General features: G+C 37.2%; 1 protein-coding gene across 14 annotated transcripts in view; it reads left to right on the plus strand.

Annotated features, from left to right (window-relative positions):
• The window catches only part of LOC101707293 (kinesin-like protein KIF16B), a 333,418-nt gene that overhangs the window by 97,651 nt on the left and 217,026 nt on the right, over window positions 1-18,741 (plus strand). The gene's annotated exons all lie outside the window — the stretch shown is intronic.

An 18,741-nucleotide genomic window follows, 5' to 3' on the forward strand; every position in this document is an offset into this window, starting at 1 on the left:
CTTTTAGATATGTGCTAGGAATGTAATTTCAAGTTATTGACATTATTACAGTATAGTCCGTATCTTAAAGCACAGTTGATATTTTCAGTTTTCTCTTTGTGCCTGGACTATAGTTAGATGAATAAACTCCATTCTTCTTTTTGTTTCACTACTTTTCACCAGTGCTCTTGGCCACTGGTTGTTACTCCATCCCCTTCATCATTTCAGTCACCCTCTTGGATGAATTGAGGGGTCCTCTCTGAGATGAGCTTGGCTTCTATCTTGAGTGACGGCCTGACTGCCTTTAGGGCTCATGATGTTTTTGTTAAAGCTTAGATGTACCTCATTTTCCCCCAGAATCTAGTGTTGCAGAGAAATTATGGACTAATCTAATTCTTATTAATTTGAGGCCAAGCTGCATTTAATTTTTATTTGTACTTCTTTGTGCCATTTTCTGTTTATTTTAAAAGCATTTTGCCATGATGTGTGCTGGTATTGGTCACTTAGGTCTTATTCTGTCTGGACTCACAGCAAAACAGCTTGAAATTTCCTTTGGCTAGATGTTGGCTTCCCTCCTCAGTCCTATCCCCCCCCCCCCCCACCTCGTCCTGTGGTGGTACAGGTCAAACCCAGGGCCTGGTGCATGCTCGGTAAGTGCATTAGCTATATTTCCAGGTCTCCCCATTTTTATACTCTACTATTCTTTTAAACCAGGTATTTGAGACTAGAGAGAGGTGAGAGACACACAGATGGTAACTGCCTAGAAAATATATGAGCGTGAAACAGAGCAAGCCCTTTGAGAACAGGTCAGATGGTCAGGTGTGTCCATCCTGCACATGCGGCCCCACAAAGTTCTAAATTTTGTAACACTACATATGTGATATAATTTTGAGTGATACCTTTGATGCCCCATTCTGTGTAGGTGACAATGGGGTGCTGTAGGGGAAGGGACAGTACAGTGCTAACTCTGCCTCTTGTGTCCACCACACACAGTCAGTGGACAGAAACCTGTGTGTATCAGATGTTACATGTGCTGGTGCAACTGGGTCAGTAAAATGCAGTGATTACTGACAGTATTTCAACCTCCCTACACGTGCCTTTATTGTTATAAAGCAGACATGTGAGCTTTCTCCTTCAGTTATTAAATTTGGACTTATTGTGTTATTTTGCAAGATAAGTTTAATAAGTTAAGCACTTAAAAAGAAGTTTTGTTGCTTATACACATTAACTATATTATAAATTTTATATGAGGCCCAAGACAATTCCTCTTCACTTATTGTGGCCCAGGCTAGCCAAAAGATTGGCCATCCATGAGCTAGAAAGTATTGGAATGTTTTAGAAACTTAAATTCATAGGAGGCACTTTTTGGTGCATGTCTTAAGAGAGGATTTTGTAGTTTCTGAGCCTATAGGAGATTAGTAAAAATCAAATTAGAAGTGGGATAGGAGCTATGTGGAGCAAGCCCAAGATAGAAGGGATAAGTGACAACCTGCTGATTTTAAAAGAGGCAGAATAATTTAAAATTTGAAACATTTTGATTGCTCCTTGGTTTGAGATGAAAGCAGCCCACATTCCACCCTCACAGGGCCCCCAAAGATAGGACTGAGCCCTGCTACACTTGAATTTTTTGAGGTTCGATTGATGCCCGAGAGAGCCAGGATAGATGACAGTGTACTCCACCCAAGAGTCCAAGAAGGTGTGCTGCTAATTTTAGGAAAATTAACCCTGAATTTAACTACATTTCAGCAAACATTTTGGGACGTTATAAAAAAAGTCCTGGGCTTTTGGAGAAAACCTTTTGTATGGAACACCAGACAGCCACCCCTGCCAGAATGTAATTTGAGTATGGTTTTAATGAATAGTTTTTATATTTTAAACGTGTCATTCCCCTACAGTTGCAGACTTGTTAATATCAGGGACCACATATTCTCCTCTATGTGACTCAGTCAATAAATGTTTGTGACAATTGTCTTGATGGTGAGGGCATTAGACATATCAGTCAGAAATATCAGTATACTTATAATTAAATTTTTATTAAATAAGTTTGGCAAGAAATCATTACTCTAGGCACTTGTTTAAGAATGTTAATAATATAAGCATTAGAGTTGGAAATAAGGAATTGGTGTTTGCTCAATGAAAATTCTAAAAAGACGCGTGATTTGATTAATTTTCATTGTTAACAGTAAGAAACCTGGATATTGTATCGTTTCATCCTGCAGTAAATGTTTGAATGCCTTTTAGAATAAGAAAACTAATACCTTCTATATATATAGCACCTTTCACCTAAAGAGTTCAGAGCACTTTCCAGAAATCATCTCATTAATCTCTGGCCTTCCTGCAGAGTGGCTAGTGAGAAGGAAGGGGTGTGTGTGTATGTACATACATCTCTATGTGAATTTTCCCCCTTCTTGGCTTTGTATTCAATGTAACGGAAGCTATTTTCTGAATCTAATTTTGGCTCAAACTTGGAATTTTGTTAAACCTCATGTTTTAAAAAATTGCATACCATTTTTAGGATATTAAATTACATTTATGTATAAAGATAGAGTTTTCTGGAAAAATAGCTTATGCTACCCACACACATCAGACCATTAAGCAAAAATTGATATGAGAAATGCTGTCAGAACATGGATACCAGTAGCAGCTTCCTGTTTTGACTTAGAATAGAATTTGATTTCTTAATAATTGCTTTTAAGTTCATGCCCACCCTTGGATGAGCATTTGCCAAGGTGACAAAAGCAAGTAATTGATAGGAAAAGTGAGAATTGTGTGAAGGTGAAATTATTCTTAATTTAACATTTTGTCTTTATATAGCACAACTATATTAATTTTCTGTCTCCTTTGTTGCTTTTCCAGAGCTTGTTCATTTAGGTAGTTGTTTATGTTGCTTCTGTCATTTCTCTAATTGATATTCATCTTCAGCAGCCATCAGTGCCTTTTTGGATCACTCTTGCACCAGCTGTTTTGGCAGTAAAGTGGCTCACAGCAAAAATACACTGTCTTGATTTGGGTTGTGGCAGTATCTTTAATGGATTTCTTGATTGATTAAAGTAAAAGGGTCTCATGAAGCCAAAAGAAAACTATCTCACTTTCTCCATCTCCTAAAATACTGATGCTGAAGTTTTCTCTTGGTCTTGCTATACTTGGGTAGGAAAGGTTAGTTCTTCTTTTTCATCCCAGAAGAATAAAATGTTCTCACTTCTTTCTTCCTGTGATCTTGGGCTGGTGTTCAGGAATAGCTAAGCAGAGAACCTGTCCTTGATTATCCTTGATTCCCTGACTCAAGTCCTTGATGTCATGGGTGAACTTCTTATCTGGGAGAAGCCTGACTGTGATTCCTTATAAACACATTGAGCCAGAAGCTCCAGGATTCCATGGGCTACAGACCTTTCAAGGTATTATTTCATAGTTGTCTTCATGACGTACCCATGATAAAGGTTAGGTAGCTTTCATGTAAGACCTGTTCAACTAGTGATGATGGGATTTTAAACTACACTCAAGTTTTCATGGATGAGGCAGGTGAAATCTTCCTAAGGCAAGAGCTATTCACTCCTCACACACCTTGTCATGTCTCCTGGAATAGAAATGAGGGGCTGTGTTGACTTTAAATCATAAATCTGTAATTTCATTTGAGCAGCATTAACCACTGGACTTTCATTAATAGCTAAACAGTTCCGTGTATAGTTTTGACAGAAAATTTGCAACATTACATGTCATTTGTTCTTTTCAGAATAATTTGTCATTTGTTAATGGACCACACAGGTCCTGTGTGAAAACAGTAGGTTACTGGCACTGTTTGCTAATATTTTTTGTATTCCCACACAAAAGGAAATGCTTGCATAGCAATCTCTAAAGTAGACTTTGAGCAAAGGTCTTCCAGAACATGTTCCAAAATAAAGTGGCATTTATCGTTGTCCTCTGCGTGAGTAAAAGATGCTATGATTCTAACCTTGGTCTCTTTCTTACTCTTGCTTTGGCTAGCTTGTGAAGAACATAGACCTGTTCTTATGCTGAGGCTTTGGGAATACAGTTCTGTCCCCTGAAGTCTAACGTGGGTGTGGAGGCAAGTCAAGCCAACTTGGGTCAGTCTAGACTACTATTCAGCCTGCATAGGTCACTAACCATGACACCCAGAAATGTGATTCTGCCAAGAGCTCGTGTGAGTAAAATGTCCTGAATTAGATTCTAGATACCTAGCAGCCTTCTCTTAGAGTAGGCCAGATCATCAGAATACATATCTGGATGGATCATGTTACCTCCTAGTAGAATTCCTTCTCCCAAAACTAACTTTTAGAAAATAACCTTTAACCTTTATTGAAAGCCATTGTAATTAATGTGTAGAAATTAGGCTGCCCTATGTAGTTTGAGGAGTTGTCAAGGATAAGTCACTGTCTCCCCAAGAACCCACGGGACAATTCTCTGGGGATTCATGAAGTATAAGAAGTATCTGGGACTACTGTGCTCAGGAAGGGGTTGTTTTTAAGTTACAGACACTGTGAATCAGGTAGTAGGAATGTTTCCTCTCATCGGTGGGTACATGTAGGGTTAAAGATTTGTTCCACCCTGAGCTAACACCTACGTGGGACTTGCTGGCAGCTATTTTGTAGCCTGTCCTCCTTAATTTAATCATTGTCCTTTGTTTCGTTTTTTCCTTTTTTATTTTTCTGGTTTGTCTTTATTATTTCCAAAATCTTTTTGGATAATGGAGTGAAAATGATAAAGACGCTATACCATCACTTTAGCTCCCATGAGCTGTTTGTTGATTGTGACAAGAGTTGATAATTCGGGCTGGGGATTTAGCTCAGTGGTTCCGGCGCCTGGCTCACAAGCGCAAGGTCCTGAGTTTGATCCCTGGTACCAAAAAAAACACCAAAAAACCAACAACAAAGAGTTGATAATTCTTGCCTGAATCAATGATTTCATTAGAAGTTATAGAATAATGATTTTTGAATGATAGCATCCCTTCCTTTATATTGACCACCCCATTCTTTCCTAAAATTGAGTTTTATCTTATCCTTAGACACATTTTGATCCTCTGACAAGGTGGGATAAAAACTTAATTTTTCCCCTTTATTTTTATTTATTTTTAAATTTTTTGGTACTGGGGATTGAACTCAGGACCTTGAGCTTGGGAGGCAGGCTCATTGCCACTGAGCTAAATCCTCAGCCTTCCCTTTATAATTTTTAAGGTAAGGAGTTTCATAGCCATTTCAAATGATGATAGACAAATTTTCCCCCTTCCTCTTTGCCTTTTTCTGTTTTTGATTATTATTTCAGAAACATGAAATTTCTTAGGTTCAGTGTTTCTCAGTTAACTGTTCACATTCTTTTTTGCCATGCAAACTCTCACAACTCTTCAGTGGCTGTATTTCAAATGATGTCCTTTATAAGTCTTTAAAAGCTGTCTTGCTTTCTTCCAGAAACAGATGTTCCAGGCACATATTGAACCTCTTCTATCTGAGAGTTGGATCAGCTATTTCTTTATGGGGTTCTGGTTCCCATTATCAAGGAACAGCTTTGAAACCAACTTCTGAATGCTAGGGCTCTATTGCTTCTGAGCAGCTGAACACAGCAGCATCTGTATAAATTTAATTTCATAATCATAAATTTTTTTCCCTTACACTGAAAATCTCGATTCTTGAGGCCATTAAAAATGATTTTATCCTATTTACTTATTTGTTTGAAAGCACTTTGACTATAAATCCTCCTTAATAAAAATATATGGCACAGAAGATCCATAAAGATATTTTAAGCTTCATTCAGTAGTTTTACCATTAGTCATATTATGCTACTTCAAAATACATAAGCAATAAATAGAATAAATCAAATCATTTATTAATAGTCTTAGGAATGAAGGTTACCAGTTTACCTATGAGGTCAGAAATAAAAGTCAGATCTATTTGTACAGCTTTTCTATATTGATTTAGACTATAAAATTACATAAATGTATATTAATATATAATATATACTGAAACATGTACTGTAGTAGTAATCATATTTATTATTACTTGTTTTATTTTTCTGTTTTCTTTTGGAAAATTATCAGTAATATAGACATACATTTGGAAAACAAATGTGAGTATATTTTTATTACCATACTTGCTACAAAAATAAGAAACTATATGTACATTGTTTTGCATTTTGTTTTTATTCATACAGTAATATATCCTAGCCTTCTTTAGGAGTTTTCCATTTTTTGTGTTTTTGTTTTTACAACTTCATAGTACATCATTATCTGGATATATTATAGATAGCCCCCAAATTTCTCAAGTTTGGCCATTTTTGGTCTCAATTATTTGAATTATATCAGTATTTTATGGAATAAGAATAATTTGTGTATGAAATTCCTTTATTTCTTCTTGCAAATTCACAGGATAGAATTCTTGAAGTGAGATTGTTGAGTAAAAGATACCTTAATCTTACTTTAGAAAAATGTCCCCAAATTCCTTTCCATAGTGTACCAGTTTGCTTTGCCACATCTTCTTAGGCTTGTCAAAAAACTGTAAAATTTGGTTGGGCTGATAGATCAGAAATGGATCATGATGATTTTGATATATATTTCTCATTGAGTAAAACTAAGAGAATCTTTAAGGTCCAGATAGTTTTCTTTTCTGTGAATTGTCTGTTCCTATAAATTTCTCATTTTTCCATTTGCTTTTTGGTTAGTTCCCTTTCCGAGAATGTCTCCTGAGCCTTTGTTCATAGTATATGTTGCACCTATTTTTTTCTTCTTCTTCTTCTTTTTTTTTTTTTTTTTTGGTGTTTTCATTTTGTCTTTGGGGTAAATGTAGAATACATAAGTGATATAGAAGTTTAAATTTATAGATGCATGTGTGTATATGTATTGCAATATGTAGCATCGTAACATAATTTAATAATCAAATTTATTAATATTTTCTTTTATGGCTTCTGGATTTTGAATCATAATTGGAAACTTTTTTGTGGTTATAAAGGATAAGCTTTATTTGTATAGTATTTTTTATATTTTAAATTAAATCATTAGAGTTTATTCTGTATAAAGTATGGTGTCAATTTTATCTTTTTCTAAATGACTATCTGTTGTCATACCTTGTATATTTACAAATTAATCCTACTTACTGTTTTGAGATGCCATCAATTTTTTAAATTCCCAGATATATTTTGGTCTTTGAACTTTTAGGCCTCCTCTTTTGTTTCCCAATTCATTTAACTGTATCACTTTGTTTGTATTATTAATTCCATATGGGTTGATGTCAAGATCCTGATCCATATATATAAACTTTTATTTTATATTTTTCTTATATGTCATTGCCCCTCTTCATTTTGAATCTTTGTGATTTATTCATTGTTAAATGTCTCTTGTACCTAACATAGAAAAAGATGTGGTCACTGAACTAAGACTTTGTATGTATTGATAAGATCCACCATGATTGGCTTAGTTCTGTGATGTTAACTCATGCTTTACTTATGTATGCATGTGTGTTTGCATATTTAAGGGCCCTTTCCTTATGTTTAGTTTGTTTATCCATGCGTTTTTATACTTCTAGTATTTATGGAGGTTTATATTTTTGTGTTGATAGTTACTTTTATGACAATAGAGTTAAAATCCATTAATCCCCTTTTCTTGTTGTTTAGATCTTGTCTACTGGCTTCATAAATTGAGTATCAATTAAATTAATTTAAAATTTCTTCCATTTTCCTCTCCTCTTCCACCTTCAGTTTTGGTGAATTGTGTGATGTTTCTTAGTGTTTAACATTGTGCCCTGAAAATGCTACCTTGACTGCTTAGCTCTGACCTGAGAGATGGGCCCTGCCTGTGAGGCCCTGCCTGTTAGTGCATGTACTAGTCGGATGCCATTGGTCACTCTTGTCCCTTCTTCTTTTACAGTCTGAGTTCTGCAGGGAAATAATGTGAGGGTCTCCATCAGTCCTCCTCACTAGAGTTCCCCATTTTGTTGCTTAGATCAGCCTTAGCCTCTGGGAGATCCTCCTGGAAGGGCTCTCAGGTGAAATACTCCCTCAAAGCACACATATCTCTGGTCATACTTTCCTTCTTTGTAGTATTACTCCATTTTTTTTTCTGGCATTGACCATTGATGTCAAAGTTGGGTGCCAAATTGATTTACTTTGCTTTGCTTTTTCTTTTCTTTTCTTTTCTTTTGGTATGGGAGAATCAAACTCAGGACCTGGCACTTCCCAGGCAGGCACAGTGCCACTGAGCTACAACCTCAGCCCTTTGATTTGCTTTTCTGCATAAATGGCTTGGTGGTTTGCCCTACTGCACAGAGGGTCCTTCATCTTCAAGTCCATCCTCTTTTCTTGTGTATTCCTTTGTGTATCTAGGCATATGGTGTGCCTTCCAATTCACAGGTTAGGGCAGGGATCACTAAACTATGTAAAGGATCGGAGAGAAAATATATTCGGCTTGTGGGCCATGTGGTCTCTGTCAAATCTGCTCATCTGTGCTGTTGCTATGAAAATAGCTCCAGGTAATATATATGCGAAGGACATGGCTGGATTGGCCCAGTGGACTGCAGCTTGCCACCCCTGGGTCTGGAGTATTATTTATTTCAGGGAGGTGTGCTTGCATTAAGTTTTGAATATTTGAGATATTCACAAACACAGAGATGCACATATATGTATATTTCTTTTTCCTTTGACTGGTTTTATATGTCACTTTTTCTGTTTCATTTTATAGCTTCTCTCTTTTCTGTCCTTTGTCCTCACTGTGTTCTCTGAGGTCCTTCTCTTCCTGAGTGTTCCTTGTGCTTTTCATTTCCTACTTTCTTTTCATCCTTCCTGAGTTCTGTGCATTTTTTTCTTTCCCCTTTTGTTGTCTAGTTATATCATTACATTTTTGTAATGTCTCATGGCAACTTTCTAGCTGTATGGCTCTGTTTTCCAATAATTTTCTTCTGCTGATGAGAAATACTATTTTTTTTTCTTATGGTGGATATTTACTGACTTTCTTGGTAGTATTCAAATTCTTTGCTTTCCTGAATGATCTGCTAGTAGGAAGATCCTGTGAAAGTGGAGGACAGGGCAGCCTTCCTGGTTCTGAGCAGACTGTGTGGACCATCTCCTGCTGCTGGAATGGGCGGTTGCCTTTCACAGTGCTCAGACTCTGCTTTTGGGTCGCCTTTGGCACTTCTCTCTGCCTTTCTCAGTGCTCCGTGCTGTAGCCTGTTAGTTGTTCTCAGATCTACTCAGAGCAGTTCCTACTGCGCCTGGGCCCCTTTCCTGGTGGGGTATATGTAATGGTAGTTTCTGGATTTGCCACAAATAGTGCTGTCACCCCTCCTCTTTCTTGCTGCTCCAGCCCCTCCCGGTCATCACCTCCAATGCTGTGGACTATGGTGTGACAGGATACCTCCACTTGCATATCTGTCCTTTTTATTATTCTAGTTGCTTTTTGCAGTTTTAGAAGTAGGAAGAGTCAAGGCTGAGCCATCTCATTTTCCTTCCAGAGCCTGGTTACACCTCACATACATCTTATAAATAGGGAAATATGAGCTTAGTTTTAAAATACCAACTATTACAATAAATGAAACCAAGGTCTGAATAAAAATTTTTGCTTTCAAACCCTTTCTCAGATGTTAGGAATATTTAGTTTACATTAGGTACATGATCTTGAACAGAGCCAAATAAGGTAAACATGAATATAAGGTTTGTTTAGCAATTACTTCCTCCCCTGGCTTCTGTCTGCCAAGTCTATAAGATAGAGCTTGAATGTACTTGACTAAAATATTCTAGAAACTAATATTTTTTACATGGTCGTAATTATTTACACTTAATATAAATGGCCTAGTGATCCAAAGAAAGAAGCTGTAAAATTATTTAGGAGAGCTATTTGGGGCCATTTATGATTTCTCAGGAATCTCCATTAGTGAAAATTTAATGCTAAGAGAAGTTGTGAATGCTTCATAAACTTTCCAAGTGGCTAGAGGAGCTTCATCCCCCCTTTTTCATCTTGTCCCTCATTATTCTATGAGAGGTGTTTTTATGTTTCCCAAGTCAAGCAGGATCTTACATTTGGTGCTATAAATGTCTCCCTTCAGAAGGCCAAATAAGGGAGTTACAATTATAGAAATGTTTTCCCTAAAGACATGAGCCACATGAATGCTAAATGACTTGCTCTATTTCAGTCTTTCTCATTTGTAGTTTTTAGACCTACCTTGTAAGTGAGTTTGGAAGGCAGCTTATAGAGCATGTGCTGACATGCTCATTTTCTATAAAATGTCAAAGAAACATTGACATAATTTGACCCAAGTCTGTCTGAGCAGGTACAGGAATGGTAGAAGAGGATGCCATCATCTGGGCCACACCACACTACATTCATCCCTCCTGTTACTTGTCACTGAAAACAGACACATAGCTCAACCTGACTTTGGCTTTGAGTGTACACCATAAGCCAGGTGCCTGCAGAGGTTGCCTTACAAACCTAGCGAAGGGTGGTCCCTGTTCTCCAAGCGCTCACAGCCTGGTTAGGGAGACAGCATGTGATTGCCACAAAATCAGCCAGGGAGGACTGTGTGATGTGTAATGTGGAGAACCTGAGCAGAGGCACAGGTGTGTGCGTGCACATGTATGTGTGAATGTGATCACAATTCTCAAGTCTGCTTGGGCTTTCCTGCACTCCTTTGCCTGTTTTATCATAGGAAAGCTCTTGCAGTAGAACTTTGGCAACCCAGCATTTTGATACATAGGCTGAAAGTGACCTGATAGGTCTTGGAACTCTGTGTGCGAATGTTCCATGACAAAGTTGGGGTTTGTCAAGTTCATTTCTGCTGGGGTGAAGCCAATCTCAAGTTGTGTGAACGAACACAAACCCTGAGATGAGTGCATGCATATGTGTGTCTTTTCTAGTTTTATATTGATTTTGTTTGTGAACTGAATTAGCAAAGATTGTAAAATAGCAAGAGGTCAGAATTCAGACACATAAACTTTACCACAGGCTGATGCTGAAACAGGCTGGATTGCAATTTAAAAAATGTATGTTTGTCCTTCCTGTGCCATGGCCATGCCTGGCTATAGTATTTTAGTTTATATAGCTTGTGTTTTGAAATGTAGAACTTATCTTTTGTCTTGCCCCTTAATTCTTAAATTTTCTTCTAAAGTTTCTACTTCCTGTTTAGCTTCATAGTTATCCTTGTTAAAAATAGTATTTCTGCTCACCTTCATGTCTCATAGTGCAGTGGTCATAGAGGTATTTGTTGAATGCTTGTTGAAGCAAATCTCATCCACTCAGTGCTGTCCCCCCAGCTGCTTTTCCAGTAGTTATCTTTCCCCATGTTACACATTTTACTGTTGTTGACACAATAACTGTTGAGGGTGTTATGCCCTATTATCAGTAGTTTTACTTACCTTTCCTCCCATTTGCATTTGACACCTGCATTCAGTTTTCCAGCCTTATTTCCACCAGTGGTTAGGGGGAGTCACAGCTTGAACTGGTTTCAGCGCTCCCTTACCCTGGGTTTGGACCACAGTCCTCTTACGCACATTGTTTGGACTCTTTCTTATTTATCATCTCAGTGTAAGTTTTCTCAGAGCAAGTGTGCAAACTTCTTTTGATGCTTTTGGTAATTATGCAGTTGAAAAACCACTTGGGTATAAATTATGTGGCTCTTGTTCTTTTCCACTAAAAGCACTGTAAATGTACATCCTTAGGTACTGAGGTTCAAGGGAAATTCTTCCACTAATATCACTTTTTTTGGTAAATATTCTCTCCTTTTGTCTTGACCATTATAGAATTATTAAATTTATTTTTCAAATTTAGAATTTTCAATAGGATTTCTCCTTTTACCTTCCTATTCAGAAAACTTCTTTTCTTGTCAGATCTTGGCTTCTTCAGCTTGTTTGTGTTGACTCTGATTGTAGCTTCTCTCACATTTATTCTCTTCCCTTCCTCTGGAATACTTATTACCTTTAATTTAGATCAGCCATTTTTTTCTATCTGTCATCTTCTATTCTCTTTTCATCTTTTTATTCTTAGCCTCTTGCATTCTATGACTGCATCTCATGTTTTTTTTTTTTCTGATTTCAGTCATTTGTGTTTTGAAATGTATTTGTTCTTTCCTTTAATACAGAATATAATTCTGAGCCAGGGATTTAGCTCGGTGGCACTGCATCTGCCTTGAAAGTGCAAGGTCCTGAGTTTGATCGTGGGTACCTGAAAAAAAAAAGAATATAATTCTGAATTTATATTCAGTATTTGACTGTTTCATTTCTCTCTTTTTTAAGGTAATATCATCTTGGATTAGCTTTTGTTGCTTATTATAAACTGAGTAGAATAAAGCATATTCTTCCTGGTTACCTGAGTGCACTCTTGCCCTTACTTTGATTTGCAGAATCTGTCTGAGAGCCGAGGCCCTGTGGACTCTTTCTGGGGACTGATATTATTTGTTTATGCAGTTTGCTGGTGGTTGTTGCATGTTGTCATCATTGATGCTGATGGATATTAGCTGATGTCATTATTGTTGTTGCTTTTGTTTACGATTTGTTTTTGCTTTTGCCTCAATGAAAAGTGGCCTCTCCAAGCTTAGGTTTTTTAATCTATAATGGTGGACAGGTCATACCTTCTGGCTATGAGGAATCTTTATCAGAATACAAGCTGCAGGACTGGTCTAAATATACTACCCTGTGGCAAATTCTTGGTGTTGTCCGGTCATTTGTCTAGCTTGATTTCCTTTTTTGCACAGGGAAGGTGTTTCCCAATGTATTTTGTGGGAGATCATTTAATGGTTGATATATTCATAACACAGAGAAGCGTTTGCATTTTTTTCTTGACATAAATGCAGTATGAGAAACTGTTTTGCTTTTTCTGGTTTTGAACCCAGCACCGCCTTCTAGGCCAAGTGATCTACTGTTAAGCGACACCCCAGCCCCAGAAGCCCTCTTCTTCGTAGGATACTGCATGCATGGATAGTTCCCTCTTTTGCCCCTTTATGTGTAGCATTGCCAAGACAGTGTGCAGTGTCCTGTTTCTCTCGGCTGTGATGACGGCTGTAGGTGAGTTGATGGAGAAAGAGTGGTATCAATGCAGATGATGAAATAGTCCAGGCTACTTCAGAAGAGAGGTTCTTTCCAAGAGTTGGCAATGGGGACACAATGGGGACATGGGGCTGCAGAAGTTTGTCTTTTGTCTGATTGTGCTGTTTTTCCTCACACATCTATCCATATCCATTGTTTTATTGATAGAATTATCTCCTGGGACTCGGTATCCCCAAATATTTCCAAATTCCAGAGTATCTACTTTGCATTTCTTTCTGAGTTTCATTAGCATTTAATTGATGATAGAAGAGGACAGAACAGTTGCCCTCTGGCAGTTACCATCATAAGCCAGAAGGTTTATTAAGCTTCTGAAATTGGGTGGATATTTTCAATGAACTACACCTTTCCTTTCTCTAAAGTTGCAAGTCATCCTCTGGGGTCCCTTTCCCCTGCCCCTCTCCCAGGATCAGTGCATTTGGAGGCAGGTCTCTGATCCCAGTTGAGGAAGACAACCAAAAACATAAGAATATCTTCTTACATTGGAATCAGTCTCTGTAATTCGTACCTTTATCTGCAGTATTATTTGATGATCTAATTTGAGAATATTTAGGCCATAGTAAATTTTTTTTAGAGCAAAAGGAACTTAAAATCAAAAGATGTTCTAAGAGGTCGATGTCTAAAGTAAATCAAATAAGGCTCCCAAGAGAGGTATTAAACTTTTTTGTCTTTTTGTTTTCAAGTATGGTCCATGAGCTGAAGGATTTAATAAATGCTCACTTAGTTTCCAAGTGAGCAGTCATTTCATGTTCAAGTGCATGCCCTGTGCTCAACACTGGGAAGGCCAATTTAAGAGCGATAAGGTTCTGGTTCAGAGACAGACTTGGTGAATGTGGGTAAATTTAATTAAGCACAGCGTTGAGTTGAATCCTAATACTCTTTTTTCTCAGGTTTGCTTGAAGTTTTCTGTGGGTGCACTTACTCTCCAGTGTGCAGCCTCAGGAGTCCAGTCAGACCTCACCTACCTACTGGTGTTTAAGCCTAAGTTAATACAGTGCTGAGGGTTTAAATGGTGTATTCTGTTATAATTAGAGGAGCCCTTTCCCTGTTTAGTGTTTAGAGCCTTTTCTCTGTTTAGTGTTTAGAATCCATGGACTTTTAGGTAAGCTAAAGTTGGGCAGCTATATTTATATTCATATATATATATGTATGTATATTTAATTGAAGATAGTGTCTGTTTTGAGGAATTGTAATTTTGTAGATTTCCGTTACCTAACATTTCTATGTTTTAATTGGGTTAATAAAGCACAAATTGACTACATTATCAGGGCATATGAGGATGCAGATGCAAAATGTCACCATGGGCAAAAGTTAATGGAATCAAGATGGTGCAGGAGAGCGTGCCACCAGTTTAGTCACAGCCCCGAGCTTGGCAGTGACATTTAAGAAATGGCTGCTGAAGGCAGATGACTGGTTCATTAGATTAATTAAAGTAAAAACGAACTCTGATCCGGTGCCTTGATAATGACCACAGGGCTATTGCAGTTGGTATCATCTAATGTTTGACATTGTTCTATTAAAACTGCAGTGGAATTCTTTTATGGTTTCTTCTAAACTTTTAAATTTACCTTTTAACAAAGAAATGGATTTTTAGCTTTCTTAAATATTTTCTCATGCTGTAACTGATGCACAAAGGTAAATTTTTTTCTTATGAAAGATGGCAACTTCCTTTTCCCTCCCTAGCTCTCATACTCTCATTGGAGAAATCAAGGCAGCCAACCAGACTTCTGTGTATTCTGGCAGAATCCTGCAGAAAGAGGTGGTTTGTCAATATTATCCAAGGTCAGATGCAGGTTTTGTTATGTTTTTTTCAATTTTGATCCGTTGTCTCCTTTGCTTTCTGTAAAATACAACATAAATGAATTATTGAAATAATAAAATGGAAAAAGAATGGGTATACAAAAGTGTAAGTCCCAATATTTTATTAAATTCTGTGAGCCTAAATTGCTCTATTCAGTTCTTCTTAAAATTTCTGAATGTTTGCATTTCATTTGTGAACTTATGGTTTGATGGCAGATGATTTGCAGACCATACTCTGAGCATCCTGCTCCAGACTTATACCTCATGTTGTGTGAAATAGGACTCAATTCTGCCCTCCTGCTAAAAGTGCAGACTTAGACAAAAAGCATGATAAAAACTTTGAAGTCTGTGTTTTCAGAAAAGGGTCATCAAGGCTGCTCAAGATGTTTGAGAGCACTTAAGAGTTCTAAGCCTTTTGTGACTTTTATTTATTCAAGTTGCTCACTTAAAGTATAAATTAGGGCCAGGGATTTAGCTCAGTGGTTTTCCTCCCTGCTGCGCAAGCTCAAGGACCCAAGTTTGATCCCCGGTACCAAAAACAAACAAACAAACAAAAAATAAAGTATAAATTAGATCTTGTAGAGTCCTTAGTTTGAATTTCAGATTTTAAAAAATGTGTATATATATATGTATATGTACATGTATTTCATATATATGTATGTAATATATTACTATATAATATATACTTATAAGTAAAACTTATATGTAATATATGTATATATGTAACATGTGTATATAATATATACATATATATGTACCTACATAAATGCTTATGCCATTACAATGAATGAAGAAATTGTATATGCTCATATATACAGTTATTTCTGATGCCAAAACCACCTCTCTTTCAAGGGTTTCAGTTTATGGAGTATTGTCACGTGCATTTTTATACTTTTTTTTTTTTGGTACCAGGGATCTATACATATTTTTCTGAAAAGTAGAAATAAGAATAAATAAATATGCTCATATACAGAGTCTCTGATGTGCAATGGTTCCACTTAATGAATTTTCGACTGTGTAGTGGTGCAAAAGCAATGCACATTCAGTAGAAACTACACTTGGATTTAAGTTTTGACTCTTGCCACACTGGCACTGTGCTGTACTATGGTCTCTTAATGCTAGGCATCAGTAGTGAGTGGTAGCTCCCAGTCAGCTGCATGATCACAAGGGGAAGCAGCCAGTGCTCAGTGGTGCATTGTATTGTTACAATAGGGTGTTCGGTAGATTGAGAGGGTGTTAACTGCCTTTTGACTTAAAATACTTTCTACAAATGATGGGTTTCTTGGGATATAATCCCATTGTAATTCAAGGAACATTTATGTTTTTCTTTTCTCTGTCCCTCTAAAATTTATAATAAATACACATATGATAACTTGACTCTCCATACCTTTGACCCTGGAAATAGGAGATTTTTGGCCTAGTTGAGCTGATATAGAAGTTAGTTCATTTAGAATGTAAGCTCTGAGGAAGGTTTTTGCATTACTTCTAATGTGTAACTGACAATCAGTCATAAATGTCTGTTCTTCCACGTAGTGATATTCATCTCAGCATTGTGGCAGGAACTACTGATTGAAAGATTCTGAGAGCAACTTAAATTCCCATGAATAAGGAATAGGTTGAAAAAATAGGATGCATTCACAAAATGGAATTTTGTATAACTCTATAAAATCTCAGGAGTATCTGTATATTCTTATATAGACCAAGCTCCCGAAATATATTGAAACAGAGACACATGTATGTACAGAAATAAGGAAGTCGTCTAATGTTATATCTCATGCACTAACACTTGTATACAAAATGGGGAGAGGGCTTAAAAGTAATCTGTAGACATATGTGCCTGTGTTTCTGAAAGGATACATAAGAGCCTGACTGGAGTAAAGGAGTAGGAAGTAATGTTTTCCTTGCATACTCCTTTATTTATTTTGAGTTTTGTTGCATATGAGTGTATCACAAGTTTAAAAGTTATTTGAGATAATACAATCTTCTGATAGTTTTAAAGAGTAAGTCAGAATCATCAACATTAAACCTGCTCTGAGTTTGTGCTCAGGCTGGACAAGACTATCTCCAGGAGGATCAGTCTGTTTCAAGGTAGATAATTTGTTTTTTCTGTGGGAAGTTTGGCCATGATGAGAAACAGTTACGTGTTGGAGTGTTGAAGTGTTGCGTTGATGAAGATGCAGATATTTAAGGTTGATGGAGTTCTTGCTGGGTTCCAGGTGCTGTTCTGAAGGGTACTAAGTGCTTTTATTTACCATCTTGCTGAAATTTACACATTCTGAGATAAGCACTGCTGTCCCCACTTTACAAAAAATGAAAGGGTAAGGTTTAGAACCTACCTGGGGTTACAGGTCATGATGCATCTAGACTGGGGCATGACTGGGCCCAGTTTCTCCTGACCTTGCCATGCCTTCCAGGAGAGATGAAGCATCCTGACACCAGCTATTTGACTTCAGTAACCCTTCTGGGGAGAGGGCCCAAGCACTGGTCAGAACAAAGCATCACAAGTGTTTTCACTCAGAAGAGTAACAGAAGTATCAAGATAAGAACGAAATAGTTGTTTCTCAAAAGGAGATATTTAGACCAAGCTGATACTCTCATCCGCTTAATGTTGCATCAGATCTTATAAGAATCCACAGTATTCATTCATCAGTCAAGCAAATGATGAAGTGTATACTGTGTATTGCAAATATGTAGTCCAGAGGGGTGTGGGCATCACCTTGACCTCAGCTATAATGGAATTGACTTGAACTTGGCAAATATTTTTTTTCTTTTCTTTGTTTTTTTCTTTTTTGCCAAACATGTTAAGCAGCAAAGCTGGAGGACCCATCTTTTTTGATTGATAAATACATGGATTGTTATTGTACCTTCCAGTCTGCATAATCTTCCATTTATGTATAGCTTTATGAATAAAATGGATGAATATATTTTCTGTTGTCTATACTCAGTTAACATCCTTTTACAGTCCAATGTTAAAGTAAAATTTAAGTAGAGACAAGCTCTTTAGTTCATAGCTAATGCTGTCTCCTTATACATTTCAGGGTGTATTGCTAAATTAAAAATAGAAGGAAGGAAGGAGAGAAAAATTGAGAATACTTTTAAAATAAACATGATAAAAGTGAGAGCTTAATCTGTCCATGCAACTGAATATTCCTTTGTATAGTTTGCTTAACTATAGGTGGGTGGAGATACACACACACACACACACACACACACACACTCATACACAGTTTTTCTTTCTTGGTTATGAAACAAATTTAGTAGAAAAAATGCTAGTTTTACCAAATTTTTAGTTCTATGAAACTTCAGATTTTGAGTGTCCCAGAAGAAAAACAATACCAGTTTATAAAATTACAAATATTTTAAAGAAGTAAATGAGCTTGTATTCATTTTTGTGGCCCAGGTCCTGTCCTCTGCTGGACACACACTGTAGCAGCCTCCCCTCCAGTGTGAGTAGAAGTGGGAAGGTGATGGTATGTCACCCTGTGATTAGGTTACATCATGTGTGACTCTGCCCAGCAGCTGGAGGTTGTCCTGCTGACCTGAGGGAGTAGATTGCCCTTTGTAAGGACCGTTGGCTGTCACCTCTGGGCAGCTTCTAGGAGCTGACAGTGTCCTTTAGATGACAATTGGTGAAGGAAAAGAAGAGAAGGAATGGGAGGACGAGAAAGAAAAAGAAGGGGGAATCCTTCCTAAAACCATAAGGAACCGAGTTCTACCACTAACTTGAATGATCTTGAAATAGGACCCTGAGCTTCAGATGAGATCACAGCCCTCCCAGGCCCACACCTTGATGTATTTCTATGAGACCTTGAGCAGAGAATCCAGGAAACCCATGTCCAGATTCCTGACCTATGGAAACTGAAAAATAATAAGTTTTTATTGTTTTAAGCCACTATGTATGTGATTTGTTACACAGCATACAAAGATGAATACAGT

This window comes from Heterocephalus glaber, unplaced genomic scaffold, assembly GCF_053883595.1.
Source record: "Heterocephalus glaber isolate CG9 unplaced genomic scaffold, H.glaber_assembly_v1.0 deba00001532, whole genome shotgun sequence".
Taxonomy (NCBI): Eukaryota; Metazoa; Chordata; class Mammalia; order Rodentia; family Bathyergidae; genus Heterocephalus; species Heterocephalus glaber.